This window comes from Hemitrygon akajei, chromosome 20 (genome assembly GCF_048418815.1).
Source record: "Hemitrygon akajei chromosome 20, sHemAka1.3, whole genome shotgun sequence".
Classification (NCBI taxonomy): Eukaryota; Metazoa; Chordata; class Chondrichthyes; order Myliobatiformes; family Dasyatidae; genus Hemitrygon; species Hemitrygon akajei.
The window spans coordinates 5,965,569-5,992,220 of NC_133143.1; the positions used below are offsets into that span (position 1 = coordinate 5,965,569).

Below are 26,652 nucleotides of genomic sequence, written 5' to 3' on the forward strand. Positions count from 1 at the left end.
GTGCTGAGTAGAATGGGGGTGGGGAGCCTCACTTGATGGTGCTGAGTAGAATGGGGTGGGGAGCCTCACTCGATGGTGCTGAGTAGAATGGGGGTGGGGAGCCTCACTTGATGGTGCTGAGTAGAATGGGGTGGGGAGCCTCACGAGGTGCTGAGTAGAATGGGGGTGGGGAACCTCACTCGATGGTGCTGAGTAGAATGGGGGTGGGGAGCCTCATTCGATGGTGCTGAGTAGAATTGGGGTGGGGAGCCTCACGAGGTGCTGAGTAGAATGGGGGTGGGGAACCTCACTCGATGGTGCTGAGTAGAATGGGGGTGGGGAGCCTCACGAGGTGCTGAGTAGAATGGGGGTGGGGAACCTCACTCGATGGTGCTGAGTAGAATGGGGGTGGGGAGCCTCACTTGATGGTGCTGAGTAGAATGGGGTGGGGAGCCTCACGAGGTGCTGAGTAGAATGGGGGTGGGGAACCTCACTCGATGGTGCTGAGTAGAATGGGGGTGGGGAGCCTCATTCGATGGTGCTGAGTAGAATTGGGGTGGGGAGCCTCACGAGGTGCTGAGTAGAATGGGGGTGGGGAACCTCACTCGATGGTGCTGAGTAGAATGGGGGTGGGGAGCCTCACGAGGTGCTGAGTAGAATGGGGGTGGGGAACCTCACTCGATGGTGCTGAGTAGAATTGGGGTGGGGAGCCTCACGAGGTGCTGAGTAGAATGGGGGTGGGGAGCCTCACTCGATGGTGCTGAGTAGAATGGGGGTGGGGAGCCTCACGAGGTGCTGAGTAGAATGGGGTTGGGGAACCTCACTCGATGGTGCTGAGTAGAATGGGGGTGGGGAGCCTCACGAGGTGCTGAGTAGAATGGGGGTGGGGAGCCTCACTCGATGGTGCTGAGTAGAATTGGGGTGGGGAGCCTCACGAGGTGCTGAGTAGAATGGGGGTGGGGAACCTCACTTGATGGTGCTGAGTAGAATGGGGGTGGGGAACCTCACTCGATGGTGCTGAGTAGAATGGGGGTGGGGACCCTCACGAGGTGCTGAGTAGAATGGGGGTGGGGAACCTCACTCGATGGTGCTGAGTAGAATGGGGGTGGGGAGCCTCACGAGGTGCTGAGTAGAATGGGGGTGGGGAGCCTCACTCGATGGTGCTGAGTAGAATGGGGGTGGGGAGCCTCACTTGATGGTGCTGAGTAGAATGGGGGTGGGGAGCCTCACTCGATGGTGCTGAGTAGAATGGGGGTGGGGAGCCTCACTCGATGGTGCTGAGTAGAATGGGGGTGGGGAGCCTCACTTGATGGTGCTGAGTAGAATGGGGGTGGGGAGCCTCACTTGATGGTGCTGAGTAGAATGGGGGTGGGGACCCTCACGAGTTGCTGAGTAGAATGGGGGTGGGGAGCCTCACTCGATGGTGCTGAGTAGAATGGGGGTGAGGAGCCTCACTTGGTGGTTCTGAGTAGAATGGGGGTGGGGAGCCTCACTCGATGGTGCTGAGTAGAATGGGGGTGGGGAGCCTCACTCGATGGTGCTGATTAGAATGGGGGTGGGGAGCCTCACGAGGTGCTGAGTAGAATGGGGGTGGGGAGCCTCACTCGATGGTGCTGAGTAGAATGGGGGTGGGGAGCCTCATTCGATGGTGCTGAGTAGAATGGGGGTGGGGAGCCTCACTTGATGGTGCTGAGTAGAATGGGGGTGGGGAGCCTCACGAGGTGCTGAGTAGAATGGGGGTGGGGAGCCTCACTTGATGGTGCTGAGTAGAATGGGGGTGGGGAGCCTCACTTGTTGGTGCTGAGTAGAATGGGGGTGGGGAGCCTCACGAGTTGCTGAGTAGAATGGGGGTGGGGAGCCTCACTCGATGGTGCTGAGTAGAATGGGGGTGGGGAGCCTCACGAGGTGCTGAGTAGAATGGGGGTGGGGAGCCTCACTTGATGGTGCTGAGTAGAATGGGGGTGGGGAACCTCACTCGATGGTGCTGAGTAGAATGGGGGTGGGGAACCTCACGAGGTGCTGAGTAGAATGGGGGTGGGGAGCCTCACTCGATGGTGCTGAGTAGAATGGGGGTGGGGAGCCTCACGAGGTGCTGAGTAGAATGGGGGTGGGGAACCTCACTCGATGGTGCTGAGTAGAATGGGGGTGGGGACCCTCACGAGGTGCTGAGTAGAATGGGGGTGGGGAACCTCACTCGATGGTGCTGAGTAGAATGGGGGTGGGGAGCCTCACTCGATGGTGCTGAGTAGAATGGGGGTGGGGAGCCTCACTCGATGGTGCTGAGTAGAATGGGGGTGGGGAGCCTCACTCGATGGTGCTGAGTAGAATTGGGGTGGGGAGCCTCACGAGGTGCTGAGTAGAATGGGGGTGGGGAACCTCACTTGATGGTGCTGAGTAGAATGGGGGTGGGGAACCTCACTCGATGGTGCTGAGTAGAATGGGGGTGGGGAACCTCACTCGATGGTGCTGAGTAGAATGGGGGTGGGGAGCCTCACTCGATGGTGCTGAGTAGAATGGGGGTGGGGAGCCTCACTCGATGGTGCTGAGTAGAATGGGGGTGGGGAGCCTCACTCGATGGTGCTGAGTAGAATGGGGGTGGGGAGCCTCACGAGGTGCTGAGTAGAATGGGGGTGGGGATCCTCACTCGATGGTGCTGAGTAGAATGGGGGTGGGGAGCCTCACGAGGTGCTGAGTAGAATGGGGGTGGGGAGCCTCACGAGGTGCTGAGTAGAATGGGGGTGGGGAACCTCACTTGATGGTGCTGAGTAGAATGGGGGTGGGGAACCTCACTCGATGGTGCTGAGTAGAATGGGGGTGGGGAGCCTCACGAGGTGCTGTGTAGAATGGGGTGGGGAACCTCACTCGATGGTGCTGAGTAGAATTGGGGTGGGGAGCCTCACGAGGTGCTGAGTAGAATGGGGGTGGGGAACCTCACTTGATGGTGCTGAGTAGAATGGGGGTGGGGAACCTCACTCGATGGTGCTGAGTAGAATGGGGGTGGGGAACCTCACTCGATGGTGCTGAGTAGAATGGGGGTGGGGAGCCTCACTCGATGGTGCTGAGTAGAATGGGGGTGGGGAGCCTCACTCGATGGTGCTGAGTAGAATGGGGGTGGGGAGCCTCACGAGGTGCTGAGTAGAATGGGGGTGGGGAACCTCACTTGATGGTGCTGAGTAGAATGGGGGTGGGGAACCTCACTCGATGGTGCTGAGTAGAATGGGGGTGGGGAGCCTCACTCGATGGTGCTGAGTAGAATGGGGGTGGGGAACCTCACTCGATGGTGCTGAGTAGAATGGGGGTGGGGAGCCTCACTCGATGGTGCTGAGTAGAATGGGGGTGGGGAGCCTCACTCGATGGTGCTGAGTAGAATGGGGGTGGGGAGCCTCACGAGGTGCTGAGTAGAATGGGGGTGGGGATCCTCACTCGATGGTGCTGAGTAGAATGGGGGTGGGGAGCCTCACGAGGTGCTGAGTAGAATGGGGGTGGGGAGCCTCACGAGGTGCTGAGTAGAATGGGGGTGGGGAACCTCACTTGATGGTGCTGAGTAGAATGGGGGTGGGGAACCTCACTCGATGGTGCTGAGTAGAATGGGGGTGGGGAGCCTCACGAGGTGCTGTGTAGAATGGGGTGGGGAACCTCACTCGATGGTGCTGAGTAGAATGGGGTTGTGGAGCCTCACGAGGTGCTGAGTTGAATGGGGGTGGGGAGCCTCACTTGATGGTGCTGAGTAGAATGAGGGTGGGGAGCCTCACTTGATGGTGCTGAGTAGAATGGGGGTGGGGAGCCTCACGAGGTGCTGAGTTGAAATGGGGTGGGGAGCCTCACTTGATGGAGCTGAGTAGAATGGGGGTGGGGAGCCTGACTTGATGGTGCTGAGTAGAATGGGGGTGAGGAGCCTCACTCGATGGTGCTGAGTAGAATGGGGGTGGGGAGCCTCACTCGATGGTGCTGAGTAGAATGGGGGTGGGGAGCCTCACTTGATGGTGCTGAGTAGAATGGGGGTGGGGAGCCTCACTTGATGGTGCTGCGTAGAATGGGGGTGGGGAACCTCACGAGGTGCTGAGTAGAATGGGGGTGGGGAACCTCACGAGGTGCTGAGTAGAATGGGGGTGGGGAGCCTCACTTGATGGTGCTGAGTAGAATGGGGGTGGGGAGCCTCACTTGATGGTGCTGCGTAGAATGGGGGTGGGGAACCTCACGAGGTGCTGAGTAGAATGGGGGTGGGGAACCTCACGAGGTGCTGACTAGAATGGGGGTGGGGAGCCTCACTTGATGGTGCTGAGTAGAATGGGGGTGGGGAGCCTCACGAGGTGCTGAGTAGAATGGGGGTGGGGAGCCTCACTCGATGGTGCTGAGTAGAATGGGGGTGGGGAGCCTCACTCGATGGTGCTGAGTAGAATGGGGGTGGGGAGCCTCACGAGCTGCTGAGTAGAATGGGGGTGGGGAGCCTCACTCGATGGTGCTGAGTAGAATGGGGGTGAGGAGCCTCACTCGATGGTGCTGAGAAGAATGGGGGTGGGGAGCCTCACTCGATGGTGCTGAGTAGAATGGGGGTGGGGAGCCTCACTCGATGGTGCTGAGTAGAATGGGGGTGGGGAGCCTCACTTGTTGGTGCTGAGTAGAATGGGGGTGGGGAGCCTCACTCGTTGGTGCTGAGTAGAATGGGGGTGGGGAGCCTCACTCGATGGTGCTGAGTAGAATGGGGGTGGGGAGCCTCACTTGATGGTGCTGAGTAGAATGGGGGTGGGGAGCCTCACTTGATGGTGCTGAGTAGAATGGGGGTGGGGAGCCTCACTTGATGGTGCTGAGTAGAATGGGGGTGGGGAGCCTCACGAGGTGCTGAGTAGAATGGGGGTGGGGAGCCTCACTTGATGGTGCTGAGTAGAATGGGGGTGGGGAGTCTCAGTCGATGGTGCTGAGTAGAATGGGGGTGGGGAGCCTCACTCGATGGTGCTGAGTAGAATGGGGGTGGGGAGTCTCACTCGATGGTGCTGAGTAGAATGGGGGTGCGGAGCCTCACTTGATGATGCTGAATAGAATGGGGGTGGGGAGCCTCACTCGATGGTGCTGAGTAGAATGGGGGTGGGGAGCCTCACTCGATGGTGCTGAGTAGAATGGGGGTGGGGAGCCTCACTCGATGGTGCTGAGTAGAATGGGGGTGGGGAGCCTCACTCGATGGTGCTCAGTAGAATAGGGGTGAGGAGCCTCACTTGATGGTGCTGAGTAGAATGGGGGTGGGGAGCCTCACTCGATGGTGCTGAGTAGAATGGGGTTGGGGAGCCTCACTAGATGGTGCTGAGTAGAATGGGGGTGGGGAGCCTCACTTGATGGTGCTGAGTAGAATGGGGGTGGGGAGCCTCACTTGATGGTGCTGAGTAGAATGGGGGTGGGGAGCCTCACTCGATGGTGCTGAGTAGAATGGGGTTGGGGAGCCTCACTAGATGGTGCTGAGTAGAATGGGGGTGGGGAGCCTCACTTGATGGTGCTGAGTAGAATGGGGGTGGGGAGCCTCACTTGATGGTGCTGAGTAGAATGGGGGTGGGGAGCCTCACGAGGTGCTGAGTAGAATGGGGGTGGGGAGCCTCACGAGGTGCTGAGTAGAATGGGGGTGGGGAGCCTCACGAGGTGCTGAGTAGAATGGGAGTGGGGAGCCTCACTTGATGGTGCTGAGTAGAATGGGGGTGGGGAACCTCACTTGTTGGTGCTGAGTAGAATGGGGGTGGGGAGCCTCACTCGATGGTGCTGAGTAGAATGGGGGAGGGGAGCCTCACTTGATGGTGCTGAGTAGAATGGGGGTGGGGAGCCTCACGAGGTGCTGAGTAGAATGGGGGTGGGCAGCTTCGCTTGCCTCTGTCTCCTCAGGAAATGGAAGCACTGTTCTGCCTTCTTGACTAAAGTGAAGAACCACTTTAGTCAAGAATCATTGAAGCACCAGGTGAGATCATCCATGATGTGCACTCCAACAAACTGTCTCCATGGAGCATATATTGATGAGCAGTAAGGAGAAGTCATCTTCAACCACAATCATCTCTTTAGTCGTGTTTCCGTTGAGACACAGGTTATTGTGTTTCTTTCCTTTGTTTTTGTTATCTTTATCAAGATGAGAGACAATTTCAAATGAGGTTGGAGGTGACATCTGATGTACAGCGCTCTGGCTGGGTTTGCAAGACATAACTTCCTACAAAGGGAAACCCAGTAGTATGAATGGCAGTGATGCTTCACTACCAGATGTACTCAATGTCTTCTATGCCCACTTTGAAAGGGAGTACAAAACTACAGCTGTGAGGATCTCTGCTGCACCTGATGACCCTGTGATCTCTGTGTCAGAGGCTGATGTTAGGCTGTCTTTAAAGAGAGTGAACCCTCGCAAGGCAAAAGGTCCCGATGGAGTACCTGGTAAGGCTCTGAAAACCTGTGCCAACCAACTAGCGGGAGTATTCAAGGACACTTTCAATCTCTCACTGCTACAGGCGGAAATTCCCACTTGCTTCAAAAAGGCAACAATTATATCAGGGCCAAAGAAGAATAATGTGGGCTGCCTTAATAACTATCGCCTGGTAGCACTCACATCAAGAGTGACTAAATGCTTTGAGAGATTGGTCATGACTAGACTGAACTCCTGCCTCAGCAAGGACCTGGACCCATGGCAATTTGCCTATTGCCACAATAGGTCAATGGCAGATGCAATCTCAATGGCTCTTCACATGGCTTTAGACCACCTGGACAACACAAACACCTACGTCAGGATGCTGTTCATCTATTATAGCTCAGCATTTAATACCATCATTCCCACAATCCTGATTGAGAAGTTGCAGAACCTGGACCTCTGTACCTCCCTCTGCAATTGGATCCTCGACGTGCTAATCGGAAGACCACAATTTGGGCGGATTGGTGATAACATCTCCTCCTCACTGACGATCAACAGTGGCGCACCTCAGGTGTGTGTGCTTAGCTCACTGCTCTACTCTCCATATACACACGACTGTGTGGCTAGGCATAGCTCAAATACCATCTATAAAATTGCTGATGATACAACCATTGTTGGTAGAATCTCAGGTGGTGATGAGAGTGCGTACAGGAGTGAGATGTGCCAACTAGTGGAGTAGTGTCATAGCAACAACCTGGCACTCAACGTCAGTAAGACAAAAGAGCTGATTGTGGACTTCAGGAAGGGTAAGACAAAGGAACACATACCAATCCTCATAGAGGGATCAGAAGTGGAGAGAGTGAGCAGCTTCAAGTTTCTGGGTGTCAAGATCTCTGAGGATTTAACCTGATCCCAACATATTGATGCAGTTATAAAGAAGGCATGACAGCAGATATACTTCATTAGGAGTTAGAAGAGATTTGGCATGTCAACAAAAACACTGAAAAGCTTCTATAGGTGTACCGTGGAGAGCATTCTGACAGGCTGCATCACTGTCTGGTATGCTGGGGTGGGGGGCTACTGCACAGGACCGAAAGAAGCTGCAGAAGGTTGTAAATCTAGTCAGCTCCATCTTGGGTACTAGCCTACAAAGTACCCAGGACATCTTTAGGGAGTGGTGTCTCAGAAAGGCAGCGTCCATTATTAAGGTCCTCCAGCACCCAAGGCATGCCCTTTTCTCACTGTTACCATCAGGTAGGAGGTGCAGAAGCCTGAAGGCACACACTCAGCGATTCAGGAACAGCTTCTTCCCCTCTGTCATCTGATTCATAAATGGACATTGAACCCTTGGACACTACCTCACCTTTTTTTTAATATACCGTGTTTCTGTTTTTTTGTACGTTTTTAATCTATTCAATATACATACACTGTAATTGATTTTCTTACTTTTTTATTATTATTATTATTTTTATTTTTTCTCTTTTGTATTATGTATTGCATTGAACTGCAGCGGCTAAGTTAACAAATTTCATGTCACATGCTGTTGATAATAAACCTGATTCTGAGCATTCTACTTCCCAGCCGTCTGAGCCAAAGTAATTTCTCACCACTATGCTCCTTTTCCTTTCCATCTATCCTGCCCAAAAGTCAAGCACCCTCAAGTATTCAGGACCCATACAGCTGGTCAGATCCCGTTACAGTCAGCTCTGGTCATTTGTCAAACCATAACATTTACCTGTTTCTACCTTTAACTCAACTATCTTGTCATGAGTGCTTCATCTAGGAACTTTGAGGCACAAAAATCTGCCACACCATCCTGGAAGTCAAATGACATTGGCATTAAAATAAAAAAACACCTCGTTTGTCCTCCAAAGAAAGCAAAACCTCAGTTGCTCAGGTTTGCAACAAGAGGATCCTGAGAAGAACCAGGACAATCCAATGTTCACAATACGTAATCAGAAACTAGTATCAAAGACTCAGGTAAGTTAATGTGAACGAGAGGGCTCTCTGTCAACTTCTGCTGTGAAATGAGGCTAGGAGTTAATCATATGCATGATTACTCATTCCCTCCAGTACACCATAGCAAGCTGAAACAAGGATAAAGCAATCTCTCATCAGACATTCCACAGCAGGTATTAGTGAAGTTAGGTCAGGCATTAAATGAGCAGTAAAACACGACAGCTGCAACAGTCAAGATCCACAAGAATATGATGAGGGCGAAGGGATTACAATTAGGAAGAGAAAAACTAAATCTGGCAAACATAGACAATAGACAATAGACAATAGGTGCAGAAGTAGACCATTCGGCCCTTCGAGCCTACACCACCATTTTGAGATCATGGCTGATCATCTACTATCAATACCCGGTTCCTGCCTTGTCCCCATATCCCTTGATTCCCCTATCCATAAGATACCTATCTAGATCCTTCTTGAAAGCATCCAGAGAATTGGCCTCCACTACCTTCCGAGGCAGTGCATTCCAAACCCCCACAACTCTCTGGGAGAAGAAGTTTTTCCTTAACTCTGTCCTAAATGACCTACCCCTTATTCTCAAACCATGCCCTCTGGTACTGGACTCTCCCAGCATCTGGAACATATTTCCTGTCTCTATCTTGTCCAATCCCTTAATAATCTTATATGTTTCAATCAGATCCCCTCTCAATCTCCTTAATTCCAGCGTGTGCAAGCCCAGTCTCTCTAACCTCTCTGCGTAAGACAGTCCAGACATCCCAGGAATTAACCTCGTGAATCTACGCTGCACTTCCTCTATAGCCAGGATGTCCTTCCTTAAACCTGGAGACCAAAACTGTACACAATACTCCAGGTGTGGTCTCACCAGGGCTCTGTACAAATGCAAGAGGATTTCCTTGCTCTTGTACTCAATTCCCTTTGTAATGAAGGCCAACATTCCATTAGCCTTCTTCACTGCCTGCTGCACTTGCTCATTCACCTTCAGTGACTGATGAACAAGGACTCCGAGATCTCTTTGTATTACTCCCTTACCCAACTCTATACCGTTCAGATAATAATCTGCCTTCCTGTTCTTACTCCCAAAGTGGATAACCTCACACTTATTCGCATTAAACGCCATCTGCCAAGTATCTGCCCATTCACCCAGCCTATCCAAGTCACCCTGAATTCTCCTAACATCCTCATCACGTCACACCGCCACCCAGCTTAGTATCATCAGCAAATTTGCTGATGTTATTTTCTATGCCTTCATCCAAATCGTTAACGTTAATGGTAAACAGCTGTGGTCCCAATACTGAGCCCTGTGGCACCCCACTAGTCACCACCTGCCATTCCGAGAAACACCCATTCACCGCTACCCTTTGCATTCTATCTGCCAACCAGTTTTCTATCCATGTCAATGCCTTCCCCCCGATGCCCTGAGCTTTGATTTTACCCACCAATCTTCTATGTGGGACCTTATCAAATGCCTTCTGAAAATCGAGGTACACTACATCCACTGGATCTCCCCCGTCTAACTTCCTGGCTACATCCTCGAAAAACTCCAACAGATTAGTCAAGCATGATTTACCCTTGGTAAATCCATGCTGGCTCGGCCCAATCCTATCACTGCTATCTAGATATGCCACTATTTCATCCTTAATAATGGACTCTAGCATCTTTCCCACCACCGATGTCAGGCTGACAGGTCGATAGTTCTCCGTTTTCTCCCTCCCTCCTTTCTTAAAAAGTGGGATAACATTAGCCATTCTCCAATCCTCAGGAACTGATCCTGAATCTAAGGAACATTGGAAAATGATTACCAATGCATCCGCAATTTCCAGAGCCACCTCCTTTAGTACCCTAGGGTGCAGACCATCTGGACCTGGGGATTTGTCAGCCTTCAGTCCCATCAGTCTTCTCATCACAGTTTCCTTCCAAATGTCAATCTGTTTCATTTCCTCTGTTACCCTATGTCCTTGGCCCATCCATACATCTGGGAGATTGCTTGTGTCTTCCTTAGTGAAAACAGATCTAAAGTACTCATTAAATTCTTCTGCCATTTCTCTGTTTCCCATAACAATTTCACCCAATTCATTCTTCAAGGGCCCAACATTGTTCTTAACTATCTTCTTTCTCTTCACATACCTAAAAAAGCTTTTGCTATCTTCCTTTATATTCCTGGCTAGCTTGCATTCGTACCTCATTTTTTTCTCCCCGTTTTGTCTTTTTAGTTAAGTTCTGTTGTTCCTTAAAAACTTCCCAATCATCTGTCCTCCCACTCACCTTAGCTCTGTCATATTGACATTGTCATCATGACTGATTAGAGGTTTGAAAAACCATTGAAAATCAGACTGCTACAATTAGGGACAGACCGTTTATTCTGGTAAGGCAAAAGACAGAAGAGAGAAATTTTAAATAATTGCAAAGAATTAAAGGGAAGACTCAAAATGATTCAGTAGGAATTAGTCTTGGGCTAGGTGTGATAAACATAACTGAAGCTACTGCACTTCTGAACTTAGACCCAACTGATTTCCATGGAATCAAATTTTTGAAGAGGAAGTCAACATGAATGTACCAGCACAACCTCCTGTACACTGGACAAATTGCACCCATTCTAAAGTCACTTCTGAAGCCACAGAATGAGAGACAGAAGATTAAATTCATCAAGACAGCTCTTTTCATTAGAGTTACACCATCACACAGCACAGAAAAAGGCCTTCAGCTCACTGTGTCCCATGAAACCTTTACATCCAACAACACTAATCTCATTTGCCCAGACTAGGAATGCATCTTTGTAATCCTTGTCTATTCAAGTGCCTGTGTTGAACAATAGGGATTGAATCATATTCCAGCACCTCCTCTGAAAGATATCAACTATTGCGTGTACAAAAAATGACCCTTCAGATCCCCCTTACAGCTCCTTCATTTCACCACAAATAAGTGGACAAAGTGACCTTCTTCTGTGCCATTAACTTCATATTCAATAATTTATATTCTCTAAACAAAGAGCTTTAGATAGTTTGTGAGAAATTGGAAGCACACCAGGAATGAAGTATTAATAAAGATCAGATCATGTGGCCCATGTATTGGAAGTTCTTAGCAATTTAAGGTGAGGTGCCCTTTTTCAGTCTTGTAATTCCTTTAATTCTCACCTTGGGTAAATGAAAAATCAGAAAAAATGCACTACAGTTGAGACAATGGTTGACTTCTAAACTTTCATCCAAAAGCAAGAACATCACATACTCTCTTTCTCCCCTACCCCCTTTCATTTGGCAAAAGGTATGAAAGTCTGAAAGCATATTCCACCAGGCTCAAAGACAACTTCTATCCCATTGTTATAATACTATTGCATGGTTTCCCAGTATGATAAGATGGATTCTCGATCTCACAACGTGCCTTGATGGACCGAGCACTTTAATGTCTCCCTGCACTGCACTTCCTCTGTGATTATTACACCTCATTCTGCACTCTGTTACTGTTTTACCTTGTACTATCTCAATGCACCATTATAATAAATCAATCTTACAAGCAACAAGATTTTCATTATACATAATAATCTAGTTTATTGATTTTCCCCATAAATACGTCATGAACCATTTTTCATGTCACTGGATCCCAAATTACAATGTAGAGATACATTGAGAGAGTTCAATCTAATTTTTATGATATCCATTATTCCTCACTGGAATTAGGCAAGTGAATTGCAACTGAAATGCAAGTTTAGTGCAAACACAATTGATCTTCTGCATAGGCAATCATTGGGATTGGAGGTGGCTTGTTTCAGTTCTGGTTCTCTAGCTGATGAGAGCCATGTTGGAACCATGGGATAGAAAGTGACAAATAAACACATGGTAGCTTGTGAGTAGGTGCCTACATTCTGCCCTTCATGCTGTTTTTTTGAGTTCTCCTAGACTTCGTCCCAACACATCTATGTGACCCATCAAGTCCATGCAGGTCCTCAAGTGACATTCATCCATCCCATTGCATATTACTCCCCCCCATCCCACCACCCATCTCGCTGTAATCTACATGTGGGCTCCAAATTCCAAACAGCACCCCAAATGTTCCTACTCCACTTTGTGCAGTCAGGGCCAAAAATTCTCAGGAGTCAATGAGGACATTGAATTTTTCATGAACATTTTTAGCACGTCCTTGAATCTTTCCTTCTGTCCACGTGGCAATCTCTTCCCATAGAATACAGAATTTAGGGAGTGTAATGCCTGGCATCTGAATAACTGAGTGTGATTATAGTCTTAGTGTTGGGAGTTATCCTGGAGAGGACTCTGATGTTGTTTTACTGAACCTGCCAGATGGAAGATTTTGCAAAGATGTTTGGTGGCATTTTGCTAGTGCCCAAGGTGTCTTTAGGAGTCTCTGTTAATACAAAGATGCTTAGCTATAAATCACAGCAGGATGTGATACCTAGATTCACAAGACTTGCTGGTTTAACTCTCCAAAACTTCCCAGATTCTGATAATCAAATTGGAAAATTATGAATGTAACTCCTTTGTTCAAATAAAAGGAGGTGACAGAAAGGGGGCGGGGGGAGACAGAAAACAGGAAATGAAGCCAGTTAGCTTAATATCTTCTTTGGGATAACGTTTGAAGCTAATATGAAAAGTGGCATTGAGAAAACTTTGAGCTAATCAGAAATGTGAAAGGGAAATCATGATTGACCATTTATTGTCCCACGAATAACAGAGTGCTGTGGATAGAGGGGAACCAGTGCATATATTATAGTTAGTTTGCCAGAAGGGATATGATAATGCTGCATCAAAGGATTTGAAGGAAATCAATTTGTGGTGTAGAAAGTAACACAAAGGTGTAGATAGAAAACTGGCTGAAAGGAAATAGTAAGACATTTCTATTGGCAAGATTTAACAAGTGGTGCACCACAGTGATCTGTGTCAATTTAAACTTTTTTCAATTTGTATAAATGACTTGAATGAAAGTTCTAAAGGTATTAGTGCCAAATTTACTGTTCTTGGTACTTGATGGCCTGATCCATGGTGAGAGGTTGAGCAGGAGATGCTTAGAGCATAGGAGATTAAAGGGTAACATTACAGAGGTGTATAAAGTCACGAGAGATATAGGTAGGAATCAAGAACTAAAGAATTCCTAGGGATGGGATTTCAGAACAATTGGTAAACTATGGCCTAATTAGGGACAGTCAGCAAAGGTTAAGTCATGTTTTATAGGTTTGATTGAGGCTTTTTGAGGAGTTGATGAAGGTAGAGCTGTGGATGTTATCTACATGGATTTTAGTAAGGTATTTGACAAGGTCCCTCATGCAAGGCTCATCCAGAAGATTAAGATACATGGGATCCATGGTGAATTAGCCATTATGGATTCAGTGTTGGCTTTCCCATAGATGTCAATGGGACTTACTCTGGTTGGTGATCAGTGACTGTGGCTAATGGTGTTCTGCTGGGATCCATACTGAGAGACCTGCTGTTATGATAGATATGGCAAAGTTATTTCCCATGGTAGGGGTGTCCAGGACAAGAGGGCACAACTTCAGGATTGAAGGACGTCCTTTTAGAACTGAGACACGGAGAAATTACTTTAGTCAGAGGGTGGTAAATCTGTGGAATTTGTTGCCATGGGTGGTTGTGGAGGCCAAGTCATTGGGTGTATTTAAGGCAGAGATAGACAGGTTCTTGATTAGCCAGGGCATCAAAGGGAATGGGGAGAAGGCGGGGGAGTGGGGATGACTGGAAGAATCAGATCAGCCGATGATTGAATGGCAGAGCAGACTCGATGGGCCGAATGGCCTACATCTGCTCCTATATGACCTGGATGAAAACATAGATGGGTGAGTTACACACATATTAAGTCCTGATGAAGGGTCTCAACCTGAACTGTTGACTCTGTTCTTTTGCATAGATGGTGCCTGAGCTGCCATGTTCACCCAGCATCTTGTACGTGTTACACTGGTTTTCCAGCATCTGCAGAATCTCTTCAGTTTATGATGGATGGGTTAGTAAGTTTGCAGACAATATGTCAGGCATAGAATACAGTGGGATTTTGATCCGTTTCAGATCTCAGCAGAGGAATGGCAGAAGGAGCCCCTGTGAAATGTGAAGAGTTGTGGTATGAGAAATCAAATGTAAAGGGACAGTGGCAAGACCCAACAGTGCTGATGTGCAGAGGATGTTAGGGTCCAAGACTATAACTCCTTGAAAGTGGCTGCATAGGTTGATCTGGTAGTAAAGAAGGCACGCGGCATGCTTGTCATTATTAGTTGAGTTACTGAGTTCAAGAATCAGGAAGTTATGTTGCAGCTTTATAAAACTCTAGTTAGGCCACACCTAGAATATTGCCATCAGTTCAGATCGCCTTGTTACAGGAAGAATGTTGAAGCTTTGGAGACAGTGCAGAGGAGTTTTACCAGGATGCTGACTGGATTAGAGGGTATTTGCTAAGAGGAGAGGTTGGACAAACTTGGGTGATTTTCTCTGGGACATTGGAAGCTGAGGGAAATTCTGACAGAGGTTTATAAGATATGAGAGGCATAGACTCTGTTGGTCAGAAAAAACTGCAACTGACATATCAGTGAACAGGCAAGGAAGGAATGAAGCAAGGCTGGTGGAAACAGACCAAGGAACAGTCTTTGTTCTTGCCATTTGTTGGCAGAAACGGAGGTTGCCACTTTGTGAGACTGGCCTTGCAGCTGCCATTTTGTGAAATGTTTGGTGAATTGATTCTTGTTCCAGGAAAACTTAATCAGAGCAATTAAATGTGGACACAAGGAGTTTCTGCTAATGATCTGTTAAACCTGAAACCACTCTCAGACAAGAAGCTGTTTATTAGATAAAATAAGGGTCTCAGCCCAAAACATTGACTGTATTCCTTTCAATAGATGCTGCCTGGCCTGCTGAGTTCCTCCAGCATTTTGTGGGTGCTGCTTGGATTTCCAGCATCTGCAGATTTTCTCGTGTTTGTAATAGGTAAAATGGCAGGTTTGCAAAAGAAACAGCATATGATCTGGTCAGCTGGGCCCAGTCAATTCGGGTGACCTGGTAAGACTAGTTTGAACCAGTCTGAGTTGGATAGAACAAGAGAAATCGCCTCAGGCACAAAGCTGAAGGAAAAAGCCATAAATCAATACTGTTTGTAGACCTGAGCAACATCCAATGAGATCTGACACAGGTCAGTCAGATAATCGAGCCAATGAAATGGAAACATCATTGATTGATCTGATAAGGTCTGATTGATAAGATTGATAAGATCTGATAAGGTCGTGGATTCTGGGAGCACAAACAGCGACAACTCTCCAGAGACCAACCATGTCACCAGGTGCAGACATGGCAGAAGAGCGGAGTGAGAGACAGTGACGCGGGTCGATAGTTCACAGACTTTAATACGAACAGTGTTACTGGGAAAAAGAAAACAATAAACACTAAACCAAACAGGACCGTTAACTAAAACTCTAAATGGAAAACGAAGCCAATACTGCGGCTGAAAAGAACAACTAAACATTAAACAAATACCGCTACTCTTCAGAGTCAGTTGACTCGACTGTCCAATTTCTCAGGGAAGGCCGAATGCAAACAGGCAGCGAAACGTTGCTGTGCTCTGTCCAAGTCTCGACAAGCACTACGACGACAAGTATGGAGTTAAATATCATCACAACTAAATGATAATTAGCTGACACATCCAAATTCACAGGCACAATTGCCATATCTACTGCGCTGCTGAATCCGTGGTTGTGACAAACGGGTACTCAGTGCTGTGAACTGAGCCAATAAGTACTGATCTCTCTCTGACCATTATTATTGAAGGGTAATCCTTGTAACAACACAGTTCATAGCCTCTCTCTTTTTTCCCTAATAGCAGAGGGCACTCAAGGTGAGAGTAGTAAGTTCAAATGAAATCCGTGGGGCAAGATTTTTTTGACAGAGGGAGTGATGGGTGTCTCGAAATTGCTGACTGACAGGGTGGTGGAGACAAATACAATAGGCATTCAAGAGGCTCTTACAGTACATGGGCATGTGAATGTGCAGGAATTGAAAGGACATGGACATTGGTTAGGTGGAAGGAATTAATCTAACTGGGCATTTAATTACTAGTTTAATTAGTTCAGCACAACATTGTGGGCTGAAAGGGCTGTTACTGTGCTGTATTGTTCTCTGGTCCACATTCTAGGAATATTTTTTCAATGTAAACAGTTGAATGATTTGATTTCTGGATTGACTGGGTTGTCTCAGAAGGAAAAGTGAGACAGTTTGGGTTTGTATCTGTTATGTTTTGTAACTCCGTGGGAGCCAGGAAACCACCCACTTCATTTTTAACATTTTTTTCTTTAGTGAAGCATGTTCACATAGGCCGTAGTGTCGTAATGACATATTTACAGACTTCTTACATAATTAATGATTTAAACAAGCAAGGAATGCTTAATCAAACAATATATTCACAATATTTTTCAAACACTAGTTTCTGTTGGAATGTCTGATGAAGATGGTGCTGGCATTATACGTTGATGTTTTGCAGGCAGCTCACAAATCTGCTAGATATTCTATGAAATATACTCCCGCTGAACTGCTAACGGTACGATCTGCAGCCTGTAATTTCTCTTAAAGAAACATACTTTTGAACCAGCTAAACAAACCAGCAGTTTTAGGCTCTGCTGAAGGATTTGGCAGAATTTACCTGTAGGAATGCAGGTGGAGCACCTTGAGGCAGGTGAAGGTTGGCCATCACAGGGTGCCAAGGCAGACAGAAGCATCAGGATGGAAGATTACCTCTTCCAAGCATTCTCCTGCCTAGCGTGCAGCTACTGGAGAGCAAGATAGAGGACCCAAGTACAAGATTGCTGCGTTGGAGGGAAACAAGGGATTGTTGCATTCCGTTCCACTGGGACATGGCTCACTCCTGACACTCCAGACTGAGGGATTCTCTGATGGATTCAGCTGCAGGATATTTGTGGGTAGCAAGAAGCGGGAGCAATTCATAAAGAATTTATCGTGGTGCTCGGAAGTACTGGTTCTGTCGCACTCTTGTTCTCTTCTTGACATGGAACATCTAATGATTAACTGCTGATCTTTCTACTTTCCAAGAGAGTTTGCAGCCACAATCCTGCCCACTGTTTACATACCGCCAAAGGCAGATGTGAATCGAGTGCCATAGTTGGTATAAAAGAAAAAGCCTATCCTGTCACCTTCCTCAGCTTTGCCAGGGATTTCAGTCAGGCTTTCTTAAAGAAATCACTGCCCTGTTACCATCACCACATCACCTGCAGCACCAGAGGTCCCAACACACTTGATCACTGCTACACCTCCATCAAGAATGCTTACTGTTCCATCGCCAGACTTCATCTCGGTTAATCTGATCATCTGGCCGTCCTCTTCCTACCTGCACAGACAGGCAGAGGTAACGAGGTAAGCACCAAATGTAAGGACAATGAAGTAGTGGTCAGAGGAGACAAAACAACTGCTACAGGACTGCTTTGAGTTAGTGGATAGGGCTGTGTTCACCTGAATGAATGAATGTCTTGGACTTTCCCAAGCTGTCATGGATGAGTGTGTACCCACAAACTCATTCAGTCTTCCCCAACTAGAAACCCCGGAAGAACCAAAAGACCCGCAATCTGCTGTGGGCTCGCCTGGTGGCCCAAGGAAGTACAATAGGTCCAGGTATGACTTCCAGAAAGCCATCTAACATGTGAAGTGGCAATTCTGGAACAAACCTGAAAGACAGAAGGATGCTTGACAGCTGTGGCAGATCGTGAACATTATCAGCTCCTCCAAAGTAAACCAAGTGACATACAGAATATGACAACGATGTTTCACTCCCAGATGAGTTCAATGACTTTATGTTTGCTTTAACCGACAAAATATGGGGACACCTTAGCAAACTTTCAAAGCCTCCAAGGACCCTGTCTCTGATGTCAACATGAGACTATCGTAAAGGAGGTGAACCCACAGAAAGCACCTGGCTGAATACTGAAGACCTGTCCTAATAAACTGGCTGGTGTACAGCTCCAACGCTATATATTTCAGTTTGCCGACAACAATACTGCTATTGGCCTATAGGAGGGAGATTGAAAATCTGGCTGAGTGGTGCCACAACAACAACCTCTCACTCATTGTCAGCAAGACCAAAGCGCTGACTATTAACTACATGAGGAAGAAAGTGTGGCTCCATGAGCCAGTCTTCATTAGGGGATCAGGAACTCTAAATTCCTGGGCGTTATCATCTCAGAAGTTCTGTCCTGCTACCATCACATAAGTGTCATTTTAAAGAAGGCAGTGCCTCGAATTTCTTAGAAGTCTGCACATTCAGCATCTCATCTAAAAATTGGACAGTCTCCTAACTGGCTGCATCATGGCCTGATACAGAAACACCAATGCCCAGGAATGGAAACACCTCCAAAAAGTGGTGATACAGCCCATTCCACCATCGGAAAGGCACCTCTCCCCCACACCGTCGAGGATCACAGCTACAAGAACGCAGGTACAGTTGTAATGGACCCCACCATCCAGGCCATGCTCTCATCTTGCTGCTGCCAGCAGGAGGATAGCAGGTGAAGAGCCTTAGGTCCCGTACCACCAGGTTCAGGAACACTTATTACCCTTCGACCGTCAGGTTCCTGAACCATTGTCACCTCAACAACGAAGGCAAACTACAGACTCATTTTCAGGGACTCTGCAGCTCATGTTCTTGGTAATATTTGTTTGCTTGCTTGTCCGTTTTGTAACATAATATTTTTTTGGTATTTGCAGTTTTCCTTCTTTTGCACTTTGGTTGCTTGCCAGTCTTTGTGTGTGGATTTTTATTGACTCTACTGTATTTCTTTTTGTTACTGTGAATACCTGCAACAAAATCAAGCTCGAGGTTGTTATGGTAACATATACATTGATAGTAAATTTACTTTGAACTTTGAACGTAGCAGAGTGTGTGGGAACACTTAAAACTTACAAATTCCCAGTGGATCCCACTAGGTGGATTTGGAAAAGGCATCTACTGTTGTAAATGAGGGCATATTATGTACGTACAAATAGGGACCACTCTTTTATGACACAGATGAGGCAAAATAATTTCTCTCCATGTCCCAAGTCCTGGAGCTCTTTTTCTCAAAGTCTAAGAATGTCTTTAAGGCTGGGATTAAAAGACTTGTGGATAAATTGCAAGGAGGAGGCAGGAATGTGGTATTGTCTATTACGCATGAAGGACAGAATGGGCTACTTTTGCAACTAATTCATGTTTGCAAACCACTTAAAGAAACTGATGCAATTCTATCCCCTTGTCCTACCTCATGGTTCAAAGCTTGCATGCTGAGCTCGTTGACCTCATTAACTTTGCCTTTAACTTTCACCCTGCCCTCAAATTTACCTGGTCCATTTCTGACACCTCCCTCCCCTTTCTTGATCTTTCTGTCTCCATCTCCAGAGATGGCTTATCTACTGATATCTACCATAAGCCTACAGACTCTCACAGCTACCTGGACTATTCCTCTTCCCACCCGGTCTCTTGCAAAAATGCTATCCCCTTCTCACAATTCCTCCATCTCCGCCGCATCTGCTCTCAGGATGAGGCTTTTCATTCCAGGATGAAGGAGATGTCTTCCATTTTTAAACAAAGGGGCTTCCCTTCGTCCACCATCAACTCTGCTCTCAAACGTATCTCTCCTATTTCCTGCACATCTGCCATCATCCCATCCACCCACCACCCCACTCAGGATAGGGTTCCCCTTATCCCCACCTATTGATGCACCATCAATAACTCACTCTGAGACGTAAACGCGAGGTATCGGCTTTTATTGACTGGAAGAAGGAACAAGCAGTGAGTGACCACCATACTACATCCTGGAGACTGAGAGGCCGGGCTCAGACCTCCATCACCTTTATACAGGGGTCAGTGGGAGGAGCCACAGGAGCAGTCATCAGGGGGCGTGTCCAGACAGGTATATGTAGTTCACCACACCTCCCACCCCACCAGCCTCCGGGTCCAACGTATAATTCTCCATAACTTCTGCCACCTCCAATGGGATCCCATTACCAAGCACATCTTTCCCTCCCCCCTTTTTCTGCTTTCCGCAGGGATCACTCCCTACATGACTCCCTTGTCCATTCATCCCCCCCCATCCCTTCCCACCGATCTCCCTCCTGGCACTTATCCTTGTAAACAGAACAAGTGCTACACCTGCCCTTACACTTCCTCCCTCACCACCATTCAGGGCCCCAGACAGTCCTTCCAGGTGAGGCGACACTTCACCTGTGAGTCGGCTGGTGTGGTATACTGTGTCCAGTGCTCCCGGTGTGGCCTTTTATATATTGGTGAGACCCGACGCAGACTGGGAGACCATTTCGCTGAACACCTACACTCAGTCCGCCAGAGAAAGCAGGATCTCCCAGTGGCCACACATTTTAATTCCACGTCCCATTCCCATTCTGATATGTCTATCCATGGCCTCCTCTACTGTCAAAATGAATCCAAACTCAGGTTGGAGGAACAACACCTTATATACCGGCTGGGTAGCCTCCAACCTGATGGCATGAATATTGACTTCTCTAACTTCCGTTAATGCCCCTCCTCCCCTTCTTACCCCACCCCTGATATATTTAGCTTTTCTCCCCCCTCCTTTTTTTTTCTCTCTCTCTGCCCATCACTCTGCCTGTTCTCCATCTCCCTCTGGTGCTCCCCTCCTCCTTTCTTTCTTCCTAGGCCTCCCGTCCCATGATACTCCCCCTTCTCCAGCTTTGTATCCCTTTTGCCAATCACCTTTCTGGCTCTTAGCTTCACCCCACCCCCTCTGGTCTTCTCCTATCATTTCGCATTTCCCCCTCCCCCCCACTGCTTTCAAATCTCTTACTATCTTTCCTTTCAGTTAGTCCTGACGAAGGGTCTTGGCCCAAAACGTCGACAGTACTTCTCCCTATAGATGCTGCCTGGCCTGCTGTGTTCCACCAGCATTTTGTGTCTGTTGTTGCTTGAATTTCCAGCAACTGCAGATTTCCGCGTGTACTGCCAAGGAAGCTGCTTTGAGGTGGAATCACTGTTGTGGGTAAATAGTGCAGAGCAAGTTCTCATGGTCTGCTGCGTGATCCTTGCTTAGTGATATCGAGTGAAAAATAAACACTGGTCAGGACAGCACGCAGCACCCCCTCTTCAACTTTACATTTGTCGAAGCAGATCTCATCCAGAAAACACAATGTATCTCAATCATCAAAAAAGCATTAAGTGTTGAGAGTGGAGTTCTGAACAATCATCTTCCCTGGCATGATCCTTTATCAGCTCAGTTGGTCAGATTACTCCAGGATAACATGATTGGATGTCTTGGTTTCAACCTGACGAATGAAAATGGAATCTTCATTTAACGGAAGCGATGGATATTCTCTTTGCATTTCATGTTTTATGCATCAAAAATGACCAAGAGGCTCAGCGAATTGAAAGATCCATTAAAAAGAAAAGAAAACCTATTAACTCAGTCCCAGAGTAATAAGCAGCAAATCTGATAAGTTACCAGTGTCAATTTCATTCCATCCATGAATCACATATATTTGGGAAACAATAAACCCCACAAACTATGCAGACATTTATTACAGGATTTTAATAAGGTGTATCTAATATGCTTGCCTCTGTGTAAGCAGCACTGGAATAATGAGAGATGAAACCTGTGTCAGCACCAGAACAAACAAACTACAAGGGGCTACTTCTTCAAATCTGATCTTACTTTGAAATATCTTTGCTCAATATTTCCACAAACAAGAGAAAATCTGCAGGTGTTGGAAATCGAGCGCTGAGTTCTTCCAGCATTTTGCGTGTGTTGTTCAATATTTTACCCAGTAACCCAAATTATGGCACTTCATAACCTTTTGTAAACTATTCATGAAGAATCCTTGAAATAAATTAATTATTGTTTAATGAAACTACAATATTAATTTAAATCAATTGCAACTAATTTTTATTGGAATTTTATATAACTCATCACCAAACTCCAGACCCAGGGAGTTAATATATCTCTCTCTCTCTCTCTCCAACTGGAACCTTGACTTTCTGAGCAACACTATGGTAAAGATAGGCAACAACATCTCCACCACACTTATTCTTATCACTGGAGCTTCATAAGGTTCTGGGTGATATCTGATAATATCAATGATCTGGATGATAATGTGGTTAACTAGAACTGCAAATTTGCAGATGACACCAAGATTGGGGGCATGGTGGACAGAGAGGGAGGCTATCAAATCTTGCAGCAGGATCTGCACCAGCTGGAAATGGCAGAAGGAATTTGAAAGAGACAGGTACGAGGTGTTGAGCTTCGGGAGGGGACACAAAGGTAGGTCTTTCACAGGGTAAGACACTGAGGAATGCGGTAGAACTGAGGGTTCTGAGCATACAGATCCATAATTCCTTGAAAGTGGTGCATGGTAGATAGGATCATAGAGAGAGATTTTGGCACATTGGCCTTTGTAAATCAAAGTACTGACAACAGTTGAGAAGTTATAATAAAGTTTCATATGACATCGGTGAGGCATAATTTGGAGTATTGTTTGTAATTCTGGTCACCTACCTACAGAAAAATTTGACTGAAAAAAGACAGAAAGAGTGTAGAGAAAATTTACAAAGACATTGCCGGGACCTCAGGACCTGAGGTATAGGAAGAGGTTCAATAGGTTAGGACACAATATGATCGAGTTCACATTGAAATTTGAGAGGGAAAAAATAAAATCCAATGTGTCGGTATTTCAGTGGAATAAAGGAAATTACAAAGGCATGAGAGGGGAACTGGCCGAAGTTGACTGGAAAGGGACATTTGTAGGAAGGACAGCAGAGCAGCAATGGCTGGAGTTTCTGTGCAAAATGAGGGAAGTGCAAGACAGATATATTCCAAATAAGAAGAAATTTTCAAAGAGAAGAAAGACACTACCGTGGCTGACAAGTGAAGTCTGAGCAAAAGTAAAAGCAAAAGAGAGGACATACAAAGAAGCCAAAGCTAGTGGGAAGATCGAGGATTGGGAATCTTTTAAAAACCTGCAGAAGGAAACTAAGAAGGTCATTAGGAAGAAAAAGATGTATTATAAAAGGAAGCTGGAGACTAATATCAAAGAAGATACTAAAAGCTTTTTAAAGTATATAGAAGGTAAAAGAAAGTTGAGGGTAGATATAGGACCAATAGAAAATGACGCAGGAGATATTGTAATGAGAGACACAGAGATGGCAGAGGAACTGAATGCATATTTTCCATCAGTCTTCACAGTGGAAGACGTCTGCAGTATACCGGACATTCAAGAGTGTCAGGGAAGTGAAGTTTGTGCGGTGAAAATTACAACTGAGAAGGTGCTCAGGAATCTTAATGGTCTGTCGGTGGATAAATCTCCTGGACCTGATGGAATGCACCCTCGGGTTCTGAAGGAAGTAGCTGGAGAGATTGCGGAGGCATTAACAATAATCTTTCAAGAATTGATAGATTCTGGCATTATACCGGATGACTGGAAAATTGCAAATGTTACTCCACTGTTTAAGAAGGGTGGAGGCAGCAGAAAGGAAACTATAGACCTGTTAGCCTGACATCAGTGGTTGGGAAGTTGTTGGAATCGATTGTAAGGGATGAGATTACGGAGTACCTGGAGGCACATGACAAGATAGGCCAAAGCCAGCATGGTTTCCTGAAGGGAAAATCCTGCCCGACAAACCTACTGCAATTCCTTGAGGAAATTACAAACAGGGTAGACAAAGCAGATGCAGTAGACGTGGTGAATTGGATTTTCAGAAGGCCTTTGACAAGGTGCCACACATGAGGCTGCTTAGCAAGATAAGAGCCCATGGAATTACAGGGAAGTTACTAGTGTGGGTGGAACATTGGCTGGTTGGCAGAAAACAGAAAGTGGGAATAAAGGGATCCTATTCTGACTGGCTGTCGGTTACCACAGGGGTCGGTGTTGGGACCGCTGCCTTTTACGATGTATGTCAATGATTTGGACTACGGTATTAATGGATTATTGGCTAAATTTGTCGATGACACAAAGATAGATGGAGGAGCGGGTAGTAATGAGGAAACAGAGAGCCTGCAGTGAGACTTAGATAGTTTAGGGAAATGGGCAAAGAAGTGGCAAATGAAATACACTGTTGGAAAGTGTATGGTCAAGCACTTTGGTGGAAGAAATAAATGGGCAGACTATTATTTAGATGGGGAGAGAATTCAAAATGCAGAGATGCAAAGGGACTTGGGAGTCCTTGTGCAAGATACCCTAAAGGTTAACCTCCAGGTTGAGTCGGTGATGAAGAAGGTGAATGCAATGTTGGCATTCATTTCTAGAGGAATAGAATATAAGAGCAGGGATGTGATGTTGAGGCTCTATAAGACACTCATGAGACCACACGGAGTATTTTGTACAGCTTTGGGCTCCTTATTTCAGAAAGGATATACTGACATTGGAGAGGGTTCAGAGGAGATTCACAAGAATGATTCCAAGAATGAAAGAGTTACCGTATGAGGAATGTCTGGCAGCTCTTGGGCTGTATTCCCTGGAGTTCAAGACAACGAAGAGGGATCTCATAGAAACATTCTGAATGTTAACATTCTGAACAGATTAGATATGGCAAAGTTACTTCCCATGGTATGATAAGAGGACACAACCTCAGGATTGAAGGACATCCATTTAGAACTGAGATGTAGAGAAATTTCTTTAGTCAGAGGGTGGTAAATCTGTGGAATTTGTTGCCACAAGCAGCTGTGGAGGCCAAGTCATTGGGTGTATTTAAGGCAGAGATAGATAAGTTCTTGATTAGCCAGGGCATCAAAGGGTATGGGGTGAAGGGGAGTAGGGATAACTGGAAGAATTGGATCAGCCTATGATTGAATGGGCCGAATGACCTACTTTTGTTCCTATATCTTATGGTCTTATGACTTTATTTCCTGGAGCATAGGAGAATGAGAGGAGAATTGACAGAGATATACAGTCAAAAATGAGATGCACATATTGTGAAACACAGCATTCTGGGAGTTAATGAGGGACCAAAAGCTCAATATGTCTGATCACTCCTAGCTGGCCTACACACACAGTCCATTATTGGGGTCCCAATCTGGCTGGGAAGCTGGGTCACACTACTACACAATCCAATATGTCCACTGATCTTAATGTGATGGACCAGACAAGCACTTAGGATGTAAAGTGGAAGGTAACTCCACCTTTGATACTTCCCACTTTGCTCTTCAGAGGATTTACTTTAATATATTACTGCTGGTTTATAAAAGAGCACTAAATGATCGAGGGCCAAAATACATCTTTGATCTTTTGTTGCATTTTGAACCTTCCTGAGCTCTCTCTCAGGTCATCTGAGGCGGGTCTGATAACTGTCCCCAGGGCCAAAACTATACATGGTGAAGCAGTTTTCAGTTACTAGGCTCCACATATCTGGAATAACCTTCCAGACTATCTGAAGTTTGCCCCAAATTTAAGCTCTTTTAAATTGAGGCTTAAAACTTGTCTTTTCACTGTAGCTTTTAATTAGAATCTCCTGCACTGTAACTTTGATGCCCATTTTAATCTATTTATCATATCCATTTTTATGTGATTTCATTCTCTTTTATATGGTCTGAAATTTGATGCTTGATTTTGATATCTTGTTCTAAGTAAAGCAATTTGAACTGCCTTGCATTTGAAAAGTTCTATACCAATAAACTTATCTTGCTTTGTATTAATGATTGTCAGAATTATTTATGTATTTTGGAAAAAGGAGATTAACAGGGAAGAACTGTTTAATGGGGTAAAAACAAAGAGGACAAGAAGTTTTGGTAGCAAATGGGGACTGGCAAAGTTAAAAAAATAATGGGAAGATTTGCAAGAAGTGAAAAACGATAAAAAGAAGAAAACTAAGTAAGAACCACTGAAGAAAAATACAAACACCAGTTGCTCAATATTAGTTACCTGTCAACATTGCTGGATAATCTCAAGAACAAAAGTAAAAGAAAAACCCACTAGACTACAGGAAAATACAGAGGCAGCTTGTTCTGGTCACACTATGGAAATACAAAAGGGCAAAGGTTTACCAAAGAATGAAAATCAAAACAGTAGCAGCCAAACATCTGAGATGAGACCCATAAACACTGGAATACTCAGCAGTTTAGGCAGTGTCTAACGAGCGAGGTTTAACAGTTTAAGTCCAAGACTGTCTGGAAGGTTAGCTTTGAATCAGAATAAACTTTGTTCTCACTGATGCGTTTTGTGAAATGGGTTGTTTTGCAGCAGCACTACAGTGCATTACATAATAATTCCTAAAAGTTACAAAAACAAATGCATAGTGCAAAAGCTGTTTTAAAACATTGAATATAGAGGTTCATCTACTGAGTGTTTGTAAAAATCTCAGTTTTCACTTTGTATAGCTGGTGCTGCTGCTTCACTCTAATT

General features: G+C 46.2%; 1 protein-coding gene across 1 annotated transcript in view; it reads right to left on the reverse strand.

The window, feature by feature from the left end:
* The window catches only part of LOC140714004 (rab effector MyRIP-like), a 706,896-nt gene that overhangs the window by 474,782 nt on the left and 205,462 nt on the right, over positions 1 to 26,652 (reverse strand). The window lies entirely within an intron of this gene.